General features: G+C 48.2%; 24 non-coding genes across 24 annotated transcripts; all 24 read left to right on the plus strand.

Annotated features, from left to right (window-relative positions):
* The first annotated feature begins 511 nt into the window (after window positions 1–511).
* On the plus strand, window positions 512–630 carry LOC130812265 (5S ribosomal RNA). The gene has a single exon (XR_009041862.1). It is a non-coding gene; the product is annotated as a 5S ribosomal RNA (ribosomal RNA).
* A 557-nt stretch (window positions 631–1187) lies between these two features.
* On the plus strand, window positions 1188–1306 carry LOC130812266 (5S ribosomal RNA). The gene has a single exon (XR_009041863.1). It is a non-coding gene; the product is annotated as a 5S ribosomal RNA (ribosomal RNA).
* A 556-nt stretch (window positions 1307–1862) lies between these two features.
* LOC130812267 (5S ribosomal RNA) lies at window positions 1863–1981 on the plus strand. Its single transcript, XR_009041864.1, has one exon. It is a non-coding gene; the product is annotated as a 5S ribosomal RNA (ribosomal RNA).
* Window positions 1982–2537: 556 nt separating this feature from the next.
* LOC130812268 (5S ribosomal RNA) lies at window positions 2538–2656 on the plus strand. Its single transcript, XR_009041865.1, has one exon. It is a non-coding gene; the product is annotated as a 5S ribosomal RNA (ribosomal RNA).
* A 557-nt stretch (window positions 2657–3213) lies between these two features.
* On the plus strand, window positions 3214–3332 carry LOC130812269 (5S ribosomal RNA). Its single transcript, XR_009041866.1, has one exon. It is a non-coding gene; the product is annotated as a 5S ribosomal RNA (ribosomal RNA).
* A 556-nt stretch (window positions 3333–3888) lies between these two features.
* Window positions 3889–4007, plus strand: LOC130812271 (5S ribosomal RNA). Its single transcript, XR_009041868.1, has one exon. It is a non-coding gene; the product is annotated as a 5S ribosomal RNA (ribosomal RNA).
* Window positions 4008–4563: 556 nt separating this feature from the next.
* Window positions 4564–4682, plus strand: LOC130812272 (5S ribosomal RNA). The gene has a single exon (XR_009041869.1). It is a non-coding gene; the product is annotated as a 5S ribosomal RNA (ribosomal RNA).
* A 556-nt stretch (window positions 4683–5238) lies between these two features.
* Window positions 5239–5357, plus strand: LOC130812273 (5S ribosomal RNA). The gene has a single exon (XR_009041870.1). It is a non-coding gene; the product is annotated as a 5S ribosomal RNA (ribosomal RNA).
* A 556-nt stretch (window positions 5358–5913) lies between these two features.
* On the plus strand, window positions 5914–6032 carry LOC130812274 (5S ribosomal RNA). Its single transcript, XR_009041871.1, has one exon. It is a non-coding gene; the product is annotated as a 5S ribosomal RNA (ribosomal RNA).
* Window positions 6033–6592: 560 nt separating this feature from the next.
* Window positions 6593–6711, plus strand: LOC130812275 (5S ribosomal RNA). Its single transcript, XR_009041872.1, has one exon. It is a non-coding gene; the product is annotated as a 5S ribosomal RNA (ribosomal RNA).
* A 561-nt stretch (window positions 6712–7272) lies between these two features.
* Window positions 7273–7391, plus strand: LOC130812276 (5S ribosomal RNA). Its single transcript, XR_009041873.1, has one exon. It is a non-coding gene; the product is annotated as a 5S ribosomal RNA (ribosomal RNA).
* Window positions 7392–7947: 556 nt separating this feature from the next.
* LOC130812278 (5S ribosomal RNA) lies at window positions 7948–8066 on the plus strand. Its single transcript, XR_009041874.1, has one exon. It is a non-coding gene; the product is annotated as a 5S ribosomal RNA (ribosomal RNA).
* A 556-nt stretch (window positions 8067–8622) lies between these two features.
* On the plus strand, window positions 8623–8741 carry LOC130812279 (5S ribosomal RNA). Its single transcript, XR_009041875.1, has one exon. It is a non-coding gene; the product is annotated as a 5S ribosomal RNA (ribosomal RNA).
* Window positions 8742–9297: 556 nt separating this feature from the next.
* LOC130812280 (5S ribosomal RNA) lies at window positions 9298–9416 on the plus strand. Its single transcript, XR_009041876.1, has one exon. It is a non-coding gene; the product is annotated as a 5S ribosomal RNA (ribosomal RNA).
* A 549-nt stretch (window positions 9417–9965) lies between these two features.
* On the plus strand, window positions 9966–10084 carry LOC130812281 (5S ribosomal RNA). The gene has a single exon (XR_009041877.1). It is a non-coding gene; the product is annotated as a 5S ribosomal RNA (ribosomal RNA).
* A 557-nt stretch (window positions 10085–10641) lies between these two features.
* Window positions 10642–10760, plus strand: LOC130812283 (5S ribosomal RNA). The gene has a single exon (XR_009041879.1). It is a non-coding gene; the product is annotated as a 5S ribosomal RNA (ribosomal RNA).
* Window positions 10761–11317: 557 nt separating this feature from the next.
* LOC130812284 (5S ribosomal RNA) lies at window positions 11318–11436 on the plus strand. Its single transcript, XR_009041880.1, has one exon. It is a non-coding gene; the product is annotated as a 5S ribosomal RNA (ribosomal RNA).
* A 556-nt stretch (window positions 11437–11992) lies between these two features.
* LOC130812285 (5S ribosomal RNA) lies at window positions 11993–12111 on the plus strand. Its single transcript, XR_009041881.1, has one exon. It is a non-coding gene; the product is annotated as a 5S ribosomal RNA (ribosomal RNA).
* Window positions 12112–12668: 557 nt separating this feature from the next.
* On the plus strand, window positions 12669–12787 carry LOC130812286 (5S ribosomal RNA). The gene has a single exon (XR_009041882.1). It is a non-coding gene; the product is annotated as a 5S ribosomal RNA (ribosomal RNA).
* Window positions 12788–13344: 557 nt separating this feature from the next.
* Window positions 13345–13463, plus strand: LOC130812287 (5S ribosomal RNA). Its single transcript, XR_009041883.1, has one exon. It is a non-coding gene; the product is annotated as a 5S ribosomal RNA (ribosomal RNA).
* Window positions 13464–14020: 557 nt separating this feature from the next.
* Window positions 14021–14139, plus strand: LOC130812288 (5S ribosomal RNA). Its single transcript, XR_009041884.1, has one exon. It is a non-coding gene; the product is annotated as a 5S ribosomal RNA (ribosomal RNA).
* Window positions 14140–14688: 549 nt separating this feature from the next.
* On the plus strand, window positions 14689–14807 carry LOC130812289 (5S ribosomal RNA). Its single transcript, XR_009041885.1, has one exon. It is a non-coding gene; the product is annotated as a 5S ribosomal RNA (ribosomal RNA).
* A 556-nt stretch (window positions 14808–15363) lies between these two features.
* LOC130812290 (5S ribosomal RNA) lies at window positions 15364–15482 on the plus strand. Its single transcript, XR_009041886.1, has one exon. It is a non-coding gene; the product is annotated as a 5S ribosomal RNA (ribosomal RNA).
* Window positions 15483–16039: 557 nt separating this feature from the next.
* On the plus strand, window positions 16040–16158 carry LOC130812291 (5S ribosomal RNA). The gene has a single exon (XR_009041887.1). It is a non-coding gene; the product is annotated as a 5S ribosomal RNA (ribosomal RNA).
* The last annotated feature ends 14 nt before the right edge of the window (window positions 16159–16172 follow it).

Raw genomic sequence — 16172 nt, forward strand, 5'->3', positions numbered from 1 at the left:
TCCGCTGCACTTGAGCAAGAGCCATTTCAGTGATTATGGTAATATAATCCTTGGAAGTAATTTTATTTATAAAATTATAACTCGCAACCGGGCCCCGGCCTCGAATTCACGGGCACTCGAAAGGTAGGACCCGTTGAGGCGGGTCGATGCGCATGCGAACGAATTGTTCGAAAGAGGCGTGCATCGGTGCGTTCGCGTAAGCGGAAATTGCACCGGATCCCGTCGGAACTCCCCGCGGAAGCGTGCCCGGCGTGGATGGCCTCTTGATTTCCAAGTGTTGCGCGGATTTCTTAAATATTTCGTCGTTTTTTTGTTGCGAGTTCACCTGGCTTTTACAGCCGGCGGACTCTTTTGTGAATCGGACAATACCGGGAGGGTGAAAAACAGTATTTGGGAAGAAGAAGGCTCGAAATAAGGGGTCTCGGTTGCGAATTTACGAGCTTCGGAATGCTCTGGTTTTTTACTTTTGGGCGGCAACGCGCATGTAATCAAATTGTTACGGTGATTGAACGGGTGCGATCATACCAGCACTAATGCACCGGATCCCATCAGAACTCCGCAGTTAAGCGTGCTTGGGCGAGAGTAGTACTAGGATGGGTGACCTCCTGGGAAGTCCTCGTGTTGCACCCCTTTTTCCGTTCTTTTTTTTTTTTTTAATTTTTTTTTTTTTTTGTTTCCGCTGCACTTGAGCAAGAGCCATTTCAGTGATTATGGTAATATATTCCTTGGAAGTAATTTTATTTATAAAATTATAACTCGCAACCGGGCCCCGGCCTCGAATTCACGGGCACTCGAAAGGTAGGACCCGTTGAGGCGGGTCGATGCGCATGCGAACGAATTGTTCGAAAGAGGCGTGCATCGGTGCGTTCGCGTAAGCGGAAATTGCACCGGATCCCGTCGGAACTCCCCGCGGAAGCGTGCCCGGCGTGGATGGCCTCTTGATTTCCAAGTGTTGCGCGGATTTCTTAAATATTTCGTCGTTTTTTTTGTTGCGAGTTCACCTGGCTTTTACAGCCGGCGGACTCTTTTGTGAATCGGACAATACCGGGAGGGTGAAAAACAGTATTTGGGAAGAAGAAGGCTCGAAATAAGGGGTCTCGGTTGCGAATTTACGAGCTTCGGAATGCTCTGGTTTTTTACTTTTGGGCGGCAACGCGCATGTAATCAAATTGTTACGGTGATTGAACGGGTGCGATCATACCAGCACTAATGCACCGGATCCCATCAGAACTCCGCAGTTAAGCGTGCTTGGGCGAGAGTAGTACTAGGATGGGTGACCTCCTGGGAAGTCCTCGTGTTGCACCCCTTTTTCCGTTCTTTTTTTTTTTTTTAATTTTTTTTTTTTTTTGTTTCCGCTGCACTTGAGCAAGAGCCATTTCAGTGATTATGGTAATATAATCCTTGGAAGTAATTTTATTTATAAAATTATAACTCGCAACCGGGCCCCGGCCTCGAATTCACGGGCACTCGAAAGGTAGGACCCGTTGAGGCGGGTCGATGCGCATGCGAACGAATTGTTCGAAAGAGGCGTGCATCGGTGCGTTCGCGTAAGCGGAAATTGCACCGGATCCCGTCGGAACTCCCCGCGGAAGCGTGCCCGGCGTGGATGGCCTCTTGATTTCCAAGTGTTGCGCGGATTTCTTAAATATTTCGTCGTTTTTTTGTTGCGAGTTCACCTGGCTTTTACAGCCGGCGGACTCTTTTGTGAATCGGACAATACCGGGAGGGTGAAAAACAGTATTTGGGAAGAAGAAGGCTCGAAATAAGGGGTCTCGGTTGCGAATTTACGAGCTTCGGAATGCTCTGGTTTTTTACTTTTGGGCGGCAACGCGCATGTAATCAAATTGTTACGGTGATTGAACGGGTGCGATCATACCAGCACTAATGCACCGGATCCCATCAGAACTCCGCAGTTAAGCGTGCTTGGGCGAGAGTAGTACTAGGATGGGTGACCTCCTGGGAAGTCCTCGTGTTGCACCCCTTTTTCCGTTCTTTTTTTTTTTTTTAATTTTTTTTTTTTTTTGTTTCCGCTGCACTTGAGCAAGAGCCATTTCAGTGATTATGGTAATATAATCCTTGGAAGTAATTTTATTTATAAAATTATAACTCGCAACCGGGCCCCGGCCTCGAATTCACGGGCACTCGAAAGGTAGGACCCGTTGAGGCGGGTCGATGCGCATGCGAACGAATTGTTCGAAAGAGGCGTGCATCGGTGCGTTCGCGTAAGCGGAAATTGCACCGGATCCCGTCGGAACTCCCCGCGGAAGCGTGCCCGGCGTGGATGGCCTCTTGATTTCCAAGTGTTGCGCGGATTTCTTAAATATTTCGTCGTTTTTTTGTTGCGAGTTCACCTGGCTTTTACAGCCGGCGGACTCTTTTGTGAATCGGACAATACCGGGAGGGTGAAAAACAGTATTTGGGAAGAAGAAGGCTCGAAATAAGGGGTCTCGGTTGCGAATTTACGAGCTTCGGAATGCTCTGGTTTTTTACTTTTGGGCGGCAACGCGCATGTAATCAAATTGTTACGGTGATTGAACGGGTGCGATCATACCAGCACTAATGCACCGGATCCCATCAGAACTCCGCAGTTAAGCGTGCTTGGGCGAGAGTAGTACTAGGATGGGTGACCTCCTGGGAAGTCCTCGTGTTGCACCCCTTTTTCCGTTCTTTTTTTTTTTTTTAATTTTTTTTTTTTTTTGTTTCCGCTGCACTTGAGCAAGAGCCATTTCAGTGATTATGGTAATATATTCCTTGGAAGTAATTTTATTTATAAAATTATAACTCGCAACCGGGCCCCGGCCTCGAATTCACGGGCACTCGAAAGGTAGGACCCGTTGAGGCGGGTCGATGCGCATGCGAACGAATTGTTCGAAAGAGGCGTGCATCGGTGCGTTCGCGTAAGCGGAAATTGCACCGGATCCCGTCGGAACTCCCCGCGGAAGCGTGCCCGGCGTGGATGGCCTCTTGATTTCCAAGTGTTGCGCGGATTTCTTAAATATTTCGTCGTTTTTTTTGTTGCGAGTTCACCTGGCTTTTACAGCCGGCGGACTCTTTTGTGAATCGGACAATACCGGGAGGGTGAAAAACAGTATTTGGGAAGAAGAAGGCTCGAAATAAGGGGTCTCGGTTGCGAATTTACGAGCTTCGGAATGCTCTGGTTTTTTACTTTTGGGCGGCAACGCGCATGTAATCAAATTGTTACGGTGATTGAACGGGTGCGATCATACCAGCACTAATGCACCGGATCCCATCAGAACTCCGCAGTTAAGCGTGCTTGGGCGAGAGTAGTACTAGGATGGGTGACCTCCTGGGAAGTCCTCGTGTTGCACCCCTTTTTCCGTTCTTTTTTTTTTTTTTAATTTTTTTTTTTTTTTGTTTCCGCTGCACTTGAGCAAGAGCCATTTCAGTGATTATGGTAATATATTCCTTGGAAGTAATTTTATTTATAAAATTATAACTCGCAACCGGGCCCCGGCCTCGAATTCACGGGCACTCGAAAGGTAGGACCCGTTGAGGCGGGTCGATGCGCATGCGAACGAATTGTTCGAAAGAGGCGTGCATCGGTGCGTTCGCGTAAGCGGAAATTGCACCGGATCCCGTCGGAACTCCCCGCGGAAGCGTGCCCGGCGTGGATGGCCTCTTGATTTCCAAGTGTTGCGCGGATTTCTTAAATATTTCGTCGTTTTTTTGTTGCGAGTTCACCTGGCTTTTACAGCCGGCGGACTCTTTTGTGAATCGGACAATACCGGGAGGGTGAAAAACAGTATTTGGGAAGAAGAAGGCTCGAAATAAGGGGTCTCGGTTGCGAATTTACGAGCTTCGGAATGCTCTGGTTTTTTACTTTTGGGCGGCAACGCGCATGTAATCAAATTGTTACGGTGATTGAACGGGTGCGATCATACCAGCACTAATGCACCGGATCCCATCAGAACTCCGCAGTTAAGCGTGCTTGGGCGAGAGTAGTACTAGGATGGGTGACCTCCTGGGAAGTCCTCGTGTTGCACCCCTTTTTCCGTTCTTTTTTTTTTTTTTAATTTTTTTTTTTTTTTGTTTCCGCTGCACTTGAGCAAGAGCCATTTCAGTGATTATGGTAATATAATCCTTGGAAGTAATTTTATTTATAAAATTATAACTCGCAACCGGGCCCCGGCCTCGAATTCACGGGCACTCGAAAGGTAGGACCCGTTGAGGCGGGTCGATGCGCATGCGAACGAATTGTTCGAAAGAGGCGTGCATCGGTGCGTTCGCGTAAGCGGAAATTGCACCGGATCCCGTCGGAACTCCCCGCGGAAGCGTGCCCGGCGTGGATGGCCTCTTGATTTCCAAGTGTTGCGCGGATTTCTTAAATATTTCGTCGTTTTTTTGTTGCGAGTTCACCTGGCTTTTACAGCCGGCGGACTCTTTTGTGAATCGGACAATACCGGGAGGGTGAAAAACAGTATTTGGGAAGAAGAAGGCTCGAAATAAGGGGTCTCGGTTGCGAATTTACGAGCTTCGGAATGCTCTGGTTTTTTACTTTTGGGCGGCAACGCGCATGTAATCAAATTGTTACGGTGATTGAACGGGTGCGATCATACCAGCACTAATGCACCGGATCCCATCAGAACTCCGCAGTTAAGCGTGCTTGGGCGAGAGTAGTACTAGGATGGGTGACCTCCTGGGAAGTCCTCGTGTTGCACCCCTTTTTCCGTTCTTTTTTTTTTTTTTAATTTTTTTTTTTTTTTGTTTCCGCTGCACTTGAGCAAGAGCCATTTCAGTGATTATGGTAATATAATCCTTGGAAGTAATTTTATTTATAAAATTATAACTCGCAACCGGGCCCCGGCCTCGAATTCACGGGCACTCGAAAGGTAGGACCCGTTGAGGCGGGTCGATGCGCATGCGAACGAATTGTTCGAAAGAGGCGTGCATCGGTGCGTTCGCGTAAGCGGAAATTGCACCGGATCCCGTCGGAACTCCCCGCGGAAGCGTGCCCGGCGTGGATGGCCTCTTGATTTCCAAGTGTTGCGCGGATTTCTTAAATATTTCGTCGTTTTTTTGTTGCGAGTTCACCTGGCTTTTACAGCCGGCGGACTCTTTTGTGAATCGGACAATACCGGGAGGGTGAAAAACAGTATTTGGGAAGAAGAAGGCTCGAAATAAGGGGTCTCGGTTGCGAATTTACGAGCTTCGGAATGCTCTGGTTTTTTACTTTTGGGCGGCAACGCGCATGTAATCAAATTGTTACGGTGATTGAACGGGTGCGATCATACCAGCACTAATGCACCGGATCCCATCAGAACTCCGCAGTTAAGCGTGCTTGGGCGAGAGTAGTACTAGGATGGGTGACCTCCTGGGAAGTCCTCGTGTTGCACCCCTTTTTCCGTTCTTTTTTTTTTTTTTAATTTTTTTTTTTTTTTGTTTCCGCTGCACTTGAGCAAGAGCCATTTCAGTGATTATGGTAATATAATCCTTGGAAGTAATTTTATTTATAAAATTATAACTCGCAACCGGGCCCCGGCCTCGAATTCACGGGCACTCGAAAGGTAGGACCCGTTGAGGCGGGTCGATGCGCATGCGAACGAATTGTTCGAAAGAGGCGTGCATCGGTGCGTTCGCGTAAGCGGAAATTGCACCGGATCCCGTCGGAACTCCCCGCGGAAGCGTGCCCGGCGTGGATGGCCTCTTGATTTCCAAGTGTTGCGCGGATTTCTTAAATATTTCGTCGTTTTTTTGTTGCGAGTTCACCTGGCTTTTACAGCCGGCGGACTCTTTTGTGAATCGGACAATACCGGGAGGGTGAAAAACAGTATTTGGGAAGAAGAAGGCTCGAAATAAGGGGTCTCGGTTGCGAATTTACGAGCTTCGGAATGCTCTGGTTTTTTACTTTTGGGCGGCAACGCGCATGTAATCAAATTGTTACGGTGATTGAACGGGTGCGATCATACCAGCACTAATGCACCGGATCCCATCAGAACTCCGCAGTTAAGCGTGCTTGGGCGAGAGTAGTACTAGGATGGGTGACCTCCTGGGAAGTCCTCGTGTTGCACCCCTTTTTCCGTTCTTTTTTTTTTTTTTAATTTTTTTTTTTTTTTTTTTGTTTCCGCTGCACTTGAGCAAGAGCCATTTCAGTGATTATGGTAATATAATCCTTGGAAGTAATTTTATTTATAAAAATATAACTCGCAACCGGGCCCCGGCCTCGAATTCACGGGCACTCGAAAGGTAGGACCCGTTGAGGCGGGTCGATGCGCATGCGAACGAATTGTTCGAAAGAGGCGTGCATCGGTGCGTTCGCGTAAGCGGAAATTGCACCGGATCCCGTCGGAACTCCCCGCGGAAGCGTGCCCGGCGTGGATGGCCTCTTGATTTCCAAGTGTTGCGCGGATTTCTTAAATATTTCGTCGTTTTTTTGTTGCGAGTTCACCTGGCTTTTACAGCCGGCGGACTCTTTTGTGAATCGGACAATACCGGGAGGGTGAAAAACAGTATTTGGGAAGAAGAAGGCTCGAAATAAGGGGTCTCGGTTGCGAATTTACGAGCTTCGGAATGCTCTGGTTTTTTACTTTTGGGCGGCAACGCGCATGTAATCAAATTGTCACGGTGATTGAACGGGTGCGATCATACCAGCACTAATGCACCGGATCCCATCAGAACTCCGCAGTTAAGCGTGCTTGGGCGAGAGTAGTACTAGGATGGGTGACCTCCTGGGAAGTCCTCGTGTTGCACCCCTTTTTCCGTTCTTTTTTTTTTTTTTAATTTTTTTTTTTTTTTTTTTTGTTTCCGCTGCACTTGAGCAAGAGCCATTTCAGTGATTATGGTAATATAATCCTTGGAAGTAATTTTATTTATAAAAATATAACTCGCAACCGGGCCCCGGCCTCGAATTCACGGGCACTCGAAAGGTAGGACCCGTTGAGGCGGGTCGATGCGCATGCGAACGAATTGTTCGAAAGAGGCGTGCATCGGTGCGTTCGCGTAAGCGGAAATTGCACCGGATCCCGTCGGAACTCCCCGCGGAAGCGTGCCCGGCGTGGATGGCCTCTTGATTTCCAAGTGTTGCGCGGATTTCTTAAATATTTCGTCGTTTTTTTGTTGCGAGTTCACCTGGCTTTTACAGCCGGCGGACTCTTTTGTGAATCGGACAATACCGGGAGGGTGAAAAACAGTATTTGGGAAGAAGAAGGCTCGAAATAAGGGGTCTCGGTTGCGAATTTACGAGCTTCGGAATGCTCTGGTTTTTTACTTTTGGGCGGCAACGCGCATGTAATCAAATTGTTACGGTGATTGAACGGGTGCGATCATACCAGCACTAATGCACCGGATCCCATCAGAACTCCGCAGTTAAGCGTGCTTGGGCGAGAGTAGTACTAGGATGGGTGACCTCCTGGGAAGTCCTCGTGTTGCACCCCTTTTTCCGTTCTTTTTTTTTTTTTTAATTTTTTTTTTTTTTTGTTTCCGCTGCACTTGAGCAAGAGCCATTTCAGTGATTATGGTAATATAATCCTTGGAAGTAATTTTATTTATAAAATTATAACTCGCAACCGGGCCCCGGCCTCGAATTCACGGGCACTCGAAAGGTAGGACCCGTTGAGGCGGGTCGATGCGCATGCGAACGAATTGTTCGAAAGAGGCGTGCATCGGTGCGTTCGCGTAAGCGGAAATTGCACCGGATCCCGTCGGAACTCCCCGCGGAAGCGTGCCCGGCGTGGATGGCCTCTTGATTTCCAAGTGTTGCGCGGATTTCTTAAATATTTCGTCGTTTTTTTGTTGCGAGTTCACCTGGCTTTTACAGCCGGCGGACTCTTTTGTGAATCGGACAATACCGGGAGGGTGAAAAACAGTATTTGGGAAGAAGAAGGCTCGAAATAAGGGGTCTCGGTTGCGAATTTACGAGCTTCGGAATGCTCTGGTTTTTTACTTTTGGGCGGCAACGCGCATGTAATCAAATTGTTACGGTGATTGAACGGGTGCGATCATACCAGCACTAATGCACCGGATCCCATCAGAACTCCGCAGTTAAGCGTGCTTGGGCGAGAGTAGTACTAGGATGGGTGACCTCCTGGGAAGTCCTCGTGTTGCACCCCTTTTTCCGTTCTTTTTTTTTTTTTTAATTTTTTTTTTTTTTTGTTTCCGCTGCACTTGAGCAAGAGCCATTTCAGTGATTATGGTAATATAATCCTTGGAAGTAATTTTATTTATAAAATTATAACTCGCAACCGGGCCCCGGCCTCGAATTCACGGGCACTCGAAAGGTAGGACCCGTTGAGGCGGGTCGATGCGCATGCGAACGAATTGTTCGAAAGAGGCGTGCATCGGTGCGTTCGCGTAAGCGGAAATTGCACCGGATCCCGTCGGAACTCCCCGCGGAAGCGTGCCCGGCGTGGATGGCCTCTTGATTTCCAAGTGTTGCGCGGATTTCTTAAATATTTCGTCGTTTTTTTGTTGCGAGTTCACCTGGCTTTTACAGCCGGCGGACTCTTTTGTGAATCGGACAATACCGGGAGGGTGAAAAACAGTATTTGGGAAGAAGAAGGCTCGAAATAAGGGGTCTCGGTTGCGAATTTACGAGCTTCGGAATGCTCTGGTTTTTTACTTTTGGGCGGCAACGCGCATGTAATCAAATTGTTACGGTGATTGAACGGGTGCGATCATACCAGCACTAATGCACCGGATCCCATCAGAACTCCGCAGTTAAGCGTGCTTGGGCGAGAGTAGTACTAGGATGGGTGACCTCCTGGGAAGTCCTCGTGTTGCACCCCTTTTTCCGTTCTTTTTTTTTTTTTTAATTTTTTTTTTTTTTTGTTTCCGCTGCACTTGAGCAAGAGCCATTTCAGTGATTATGGTAATATAATCCTTGGAAGTAATTTTATTTATAAAATTATAACTCGCAACCGGGCCCCGGCCTCGAATTCACGGGCACTCGAAAGGTAGGACCCGTTGAGGCGGGTCGATGCGCATGCGAACGAATTGTTCGAAAGAGGCGTGCATCGGTGCGTTCGCGTAAGCGGAAATTGCACCGGATCCCGTCGGAACTCCCCGCGGAAGCGTGCCCGGCGTGGATGGCCTCTTGATTTCCAAGTGTTGCGCGGATTTCTTAAATATTTCGTCGTTTTTTTGTTGCGAGTTCACCTGGCTTTTACAGCCGGCGGACTCTTTTGTGAATCGGACAATACCGGGAGGGTGAAAAACAGTATTTGGGAAGAAGAAGGCTCGAAATAAGGGGTCTCGGTTGCGAATTTACGAGCTTCGGAATGCTCTGGTTTTTTACTTTTGGGCGGCAACGCGCATGTAATCAAATTGTTACGGTGATTGAACGGGTGCGATCATACCAGCACTAATGCACCGGATCCCATCAGAACTCCGCAGTTAAGCGTGCTTGGGCGAGAGTAGTACTAGGATGGGTGACCTCCTGGGAAGTCCTCGTGTTGCACCCCTTTTTCCGTTCTTTTTTTTTTTTTTTAATTTTTTTTTTTTTTGTTTCCGCTGCACTTGAGCAAGAGCCATTTCAGTGATTATGGTAATATAATCCTTGGAAGTAATTTTATTTATAAAATTATAACTCGCAACCGGGCCCCGGCCTCGAATTCACGGGCACTCGAAAGGTAGGACCCGTTGAGGCGGGTCGATGCGCATGCGAACGAATTGTTCGAAAGAGGCGTGCATCGGTGCGTTCGCGTAAGCGGAAATTGCACCGGATCCCGTCGGAACTCCCCGCGGAAGCGTGCCCGGCGTGGATGGCCTCTTGATTTCCAAGTGTTGCGCGGATTTCTTAAATATTTCGTCGTTTTTTTGTTGCGAGTTCACCTGGCTTTTACAGCCGGCGGACTCTTTTGTGAATCGGACAATACCGGGAGGGTGAAAAACAGTATTTAGAAGGCTCGAAATAAGGGGTCTCGGTTGCGAATTTACGAGCTTCGGAATGCTCTGGTTTTTTACTTTTGGGCGGCAACGCGCATGTAATCAAATTGTTACGGTGATTGAACGGGTGCGATCATACCAGCACTAATGCACCGGATCCCATCAGAACTCCGCAGTTAAGCGTGCTTGGGCGAGAGTAGTACTAGGATGGGTGACCTCCTGGGAAGTCCTCGTGTTGCACCCCTTTTTCCGTTCTTTTTTTTTTTTTTTAATTTTTTTTTTTTTTTGTTTCCGCTGCACTTGAGCAAGAGCCATTTCAGTGATTATGGTAATATAATCCTTGGAAGTAATTTTATTTATAAAATTATAACTCGCAACCGGGCCCCGGCCTCGAATTCACGGGCACTCGAAAGGTAGGACCCGTTGAGGCGGGTCGATGCGCATGCGAACGAATTGTTCGAAAGAGGCGTGCATCGGTGCGTTCGCGTAAGCGGAAATTGCACCGGATCCCGTCGGAACTCCCCGCGGAAGCGTGCCCGGCGTGGATGGCCTCTTGATTTCCAAGTGTTGCGCGGATTTCTTAAATATTTCGTCGTTTTTTTGTTGCGAGTTCACCTGGCTTTTACAGCCGGCGGACTCTTTTGTGAATCGGACAATACCGGGAGGGTGAAAAACAGTATTTGGGAAGAAGAAGGCTCGAAATAAGGGGTCTCGGTTGCGAATTTACGAGCTTCGGAATGCTCTGGTTTTTTACTTTTGGGCGGCAACGCGCATGTAATCAAATTGTTACGGTGATTGAACGGGTGCGATCATACCAGCACTAATGCACCGGATCCCATCAGAACTCCGCAGTTAAGCGTGCTTGGGCGAGAGTAGTACTAGGATGGGTGACCTCCTGGGAAGTCCTCGTGTTGCACCCCTTTTTCCGTTCTTTTTTTTTTTTTTTAATTTTTTTTTTTTTTTGTTTCCGCTGCACTTGAGCAAGAGCCATTTCAGTGATTATGGTAATATAATCCTTGGAAGTAATTTTATTTATAAAATTATAACTCGCAACCGGGCCCCGGCCTCGAATTCACGGGCACTCGAAAGGTAGGACCCGTTGAGGCGGGTCGATGCGCATGCGAACGAATTGTTCGAAAGAGGCGTGCATCGGTGCGTTCGCGTAAGCGGAAATTGCACCGGATCCCGTCGGAACTCCCCGCGGAAGCGTGCCCGGCGTGGATGGCCTCTTGATTTCCAAGTGTTGCGCGGATTTCTTAAATATTTCGTCGTTTTTTTGTTGCGAGTTCACCTGGCTTTTACAGCCGGCGGACTCTTTTGTGAATCGGACAATACCGGGAGGGTGAAAAACAGTATTTGGGAAGAAGAAGGCTCGAAATAAGGGGTCTCGGTTGCGAATTTACGAGCTTCGGAATGCTCTGGTTTTTTACTTTTGGGCGGCAACGCGCATGTAATCAAATTGTTACGGTGATTGAACGGGTGCGATCATACCAGCACTAATGCACCGGATCCCATCAGAACTCCGCAGTTAAGCGTGCTTGGGCGAGAGTAGTACTAGGATGGGTGACCTCCTGGGAAGTCCTCGTGTTGCACCCCTTTTTCCGTTCTTTTTTTTTTTTTTAATTTTTTTTTTTTTTTGTTTCCGCTGCACTTGAGCAAGAGCCATTTCAGTGATTATGGTAATATAATCCTTGGAAGTAATTTTATTTATAAAATTATAACTCGCAACCGGGCCCCGGCCTCGAATTCACGGGCACTCGAAAGGTAGGACCCGTTGAGGCGGGTCGATGCGCATGCGAACGAATTGTTCGAAAGAGGCGTGCATCGGTGCGTTCGCGTAAGCGGAAATTGCACCGGATCCCGTCGGAACTCCCCGCGGAAGCGTGCCCGGCGTGGATGGCCTCTTGATTTCCAAGTGTTGCGCGGATTTCTTAAATATTTCGTCGTTTTTTTGTTGCGAGTTCACCTGGCTTTTACAGCCGGCGGACTCTTTTGTGAATCGGACAATACCGGGAGGGTGAAAAACAGTATTTGGGAAGAAGAAGGCTCGAAATAAGGGGTCTCGGTTGCGAATTTACGAGCTTCGGAATGCTCTGGTTTTTTACTTTTGGGCGGCAACGCGCATGTAATCAAATTGTTACGGTGATTGAACGGGTGCGATCATACCAGCACTAATGCACCGGATCCCATCAGAACTCCGCAGTTAAGCGTGCTTGGGCGAGAGTAGTACTAGGATGGGTGACCTCCTGGGAAGTCCTCGTGTTGCACCCCTTTTTCCGTTCTTTTTTTTTTTTTTTAATTTTTTTTTTTTTTTGTTTCCGCTGCACTTGAGCAAGAGCCATTTCAGTGATTATGGTAATATAATCCTTGGAAGTAATTTTATTTATAAAATTATAACTCGCAACCGGGCCCCGGCCTCGAATTCACGGGCACTCGAAAGGTAGGACCCGTTGAGGCGGGTCGATGCGCATGCGAACGAATTGTTCGAAAGAGGCGTGCATCGGTGCGTTCGCGTAAGCGGAAATTGCACCGGATCCCGTCGGAACTCCCCGCGGAAGCGTGCCCGGCGTGGATGGCCTCTTGATTTCCAAGTGTTGCGCGGATTTCTTAAATATTTCGTCGTTTTTTTGTTGCGAGTTCACCTGGCTTTTACAGCCGGCGGACTCTTTTGTGAATCGGACAATACCGGGAGGGTGAAAAACAGTATTTGGGAAGAAGAAGGCTCGAAATAAGGGGTCTCGGTTGCGAATTTACGAGCTTCGGAATGCTCTGGTTTTTTACTTTTGGGCGGCAACGCGCATGTAATCAAATTGTTACGGTGATTGAACGGGTGCGATCATACCAGCACTAATGCACCGGATCCCATCAGAACTCCGCAGTTAAGCGTGCTTGGGCGAGAGTAGTACTAGGATGGGTGACCTCCTGGGAAGTCCTCGTGTTGCACCCCTTTTTCCGTTCTTTTTTTTTTTTTTAATTTTTTTTTTTTTTTTGTTTCCGCTGCACTTGAGCAAGAGCCATTTCAGTGATTATGGTAATATAATCCTTGGAAGTAATTTTATTTATAAAATTATAACTCGCAACCGGGCCCCGGCCTCGAATTCACGGGCACTCGAAAGGTAGGACCCGTTGAGGCGGGTCGATGCGCATGCGAACGAATTGTTCGAAAGAGGCGTGCATCGGTGCGTTCGCGTAAGCGGAAATTGCACCGGATCCCGTCGGAACTCCCCGCGGAAGCGTGCCCGGCGTGGATGGCCTCTTGATTTCCAAGTGTTGCGCGGATTTCTTAAATATTTCGTCGTTTTTTTGTTGCGAGTTCACCTGGCTTTTACAGCCGGCGGACTCTTTTGTGAATCGGACAATACCGGGAGGGTGAAAAACAGTATTTGGGAAGAAGAAGGCTCGAAATAAGGGGTCTCGGTTGCGAATTTACGAGCTTCGGAATGCTCTGGTTTTTTACTTTTGGGCGGCAACGCGCATGTAATCAAATTGTTACGGTGATTGAACGGGTGCGATCATACCAGCACTAATGCACCGGATCCCATCAGAACTCCGCAGTTAAGCGTGCTTGGGCGAGAGTAGTACTAGGATGGGTGACCTCCTGGGAAGTCCTCGTGTTGCACCCCTTTTTCCGTTCTTTTTTTTTTTTTTTAATTTTTTTTTTTTTTTGTTTCCGCTGCACTTGAGCAAGAGCCATTTCAGTGATTATGGTAATATAATCCTTGGAAGTAATTTTATTTATAAAATTATAACTCGCAACCGGGCCCCGGCCTCGAATTCACGGGCACTCGAAAGGTAGGACCCGTTGAGGCGGGTCGATGCGCATGCGAACGAATTGTTCGAAAGAGGCGTGCATCGGTGCGTTCGCGTAAGCGGAAATTGCACCGGATCCCGTCGGAACTCCCCGCGGAAGCGTGCCCGGCGTGGATGGCCTCTTGATTTCCAAGTGTTGCGCGGATTTCTTAAATATTTCGTCGTTTTTTTGTTGCGAGTTCACCTGGCTTTTACAGCCGGCGGACTCTTTTGTGAATCGGACAATACCGGGAGGGTGAAAAACAGTATTTGGGAAGAAGAAGGCTCGAAATAAGGGGTCTCGGTTGCGAATTTACGAGCTTCGGAATGCTCTGGTTTTTTACTTTTGGGCGGCAACGCGCATGTAATCAAATTGTTACGGTGATTGAACGGGTGCGATCATACCAGCACTAATGCACCGGATCCCATCAGAACTCCGCAGTTAAGCGTGCTTGGGCGAGAGTAGTACTAGGATGGGTGACCTCCTGGGAAGTCCTCGTGTTGCACCCCTTTTTCCGTTCTTTTTTTTTTTTTTTAATTTTTTTTTTTTTTGTTTCCGCTGCACTTGAGCAAGAGCCATTTCAGTGATTATGGTAATATAATCCTTGGAAGTAATTTTATTTATAAAATTATAACTCGCAACCGGGCCCCGGCCTCGAATTCACGGGCACTCGAAAGGTAGGACCCGTTGAGGCGGGTCGATGCGCATGCGAACGAATTGTTCGAAAGAGGCGTGCATCGGTGCGTTCGCGTAAGCGGAAATTGCACCGGATCCCGTCGGAACTCCCCGCGGAAGCGTGCCCGGCGTGGATGGCCTCTTGATTTCCAAGTGTTGCGCGGATTTCTTAAATATTTCGTCGTTTTTTTGTTGCGAGTTCACCTGGCTTTTACAGCCGGCGGACTCTTTTGTGAATCGGACAATACCGGGAGGGTGAAAAACAGTATTTAGAAGGCTCGAAATAAGGGGTCTCGGTTGCGAATTTACGAGCTTCGGAATGCTCTGGTTTTTTACTTTTGGGCGGCAACGCGCATGTAATCAAATTGTTACGGTGATTGAACGGGTGCGATCATACCAGCACTAATGCACCGGATCCCATCAGAACTCCGCAGTTAAGCGTGCTTGGGCGAGAGTAGTACTAGGATGGGTGACCTCCTGGGAAGTCCTCGTGTTGCACCCCTTTTTCCGTTCTTTTTTTTTTTTTTAATTTTTTTTTTTTTTTGTTTCCGCTGCACTTGAGCAAGAGCCATTTCAGTGATTATGGTAATATAATCCTTGGAAGTAATTTTATTTATAAAATTATAACTCGCAACCGGGCCCCGGCCTCGAATTCACGGGCACTCGAAAGGTAGGACCCGTTGAGGCGGGTCGATGCGCATGCGAACGAATTGTTCGAAAGAGGCGTGCATCGGTGCGTTCGCGTAAGCGGAAATTGCACCGGATCCCGTCGGAACTCCCCGCGGAAGCGTGCCCGGCGTGGATGGCCTCTTGATTTCCAAGTGTTGCGCGGATTTCTTAAATATTTCGTCGTTTTTTTGTTGCGAGTTCACCTGGCTTTTACAGCCGGCGGACTCTTTTGTGAATCGGACAATACCGGGAGGGTGAAAAACAGTATTTGGGAAGAAGAAGGCTCGAAATAAGGGGTCTCGGTTGCGAATTTACGAGCTTCGGAATGCTCTGGTTTTTTACTTTTGGGCGGCAACGCGCATGTAATCAAATTGTTACGGTGATTGAACGGGTGCGATCATACCAGCACTAATGCACCGGATCCCATCAGAACTCCGCAGTTAAGCGTGCTTGGGCGAGAGTAGTACTAGGATGGGTGACCTCCTGGGAAGTCCTCGTGTTGCACCCCTTTTTCCGTTCTTTTTTTTTTTTTTTAATTTTTTTTTTTTTTTGTTTCCGCTGCACTTGAGCAAGAGCCATTTCAGTGATTATGGTAATATAATCCTTGGAAGTAATTTTATTTATAAAATTATAACTCGCAACCGGGCCCCGGCCTCGAATTCACGGGCACTCGAAAGGTAGGACCCGTTGAGGCGGGTCGATGCGCATGCGAACGAATTGTTCGAAAGAGGCGTGCATCGGTGCGTTCGCGTAAGCGGAAATTGCACCGGATCCCGTCGGAACTCCCCGCGGAAGCGTGCCCGGCGTGGATGGCCTCTTGATTTCCAAGTGTTGCGCGGATTTCTTAAATATTTCGTCGTTTTTTTGTTGCGAGTTCACCTGGCTTTTACAGCCGGCGGACTCTTTTGTGAATCGGACAATACCGGGAGGGTGAAAAACAGTATTTGGGAAGAAGAAGGCTCGAAATAAGGGGTCTCGGTTGCGAATTTACGAGCTTCGGAATGCTCTGGTTTTTTACTTTTGGGCGGCAACGCGCATGTAATCAAATTGTTACGGTGATTGAACGGGTGCGATCATACCAGCACTAATGCACCGGATCCCATCAGAACTCCGCAGTTAAGCGTGCTTGGGCGAGAGTAGTACTAGGATGGGTGACCTCCTGGGAAGTCCTCGTGTTGCACCCCTTTTTCCGTTCTTT

This window comes from Amaranthus tricolor, chromosome 4 (assembly GCF_026212465.1).
Source record: "Amaranthus tricolor cultivar Red isolate AtriRed21 chromosome 4, ASM2621246v1, whole genome shotgun sequence".
NCBI classification, from domain to species: Eukaryota; Viridiplantae; Streptophyta; class Magnoliopsida; order Caryophyllales; family Amaranthaceae; genus Amaranthus; species Amaranthus tricolor.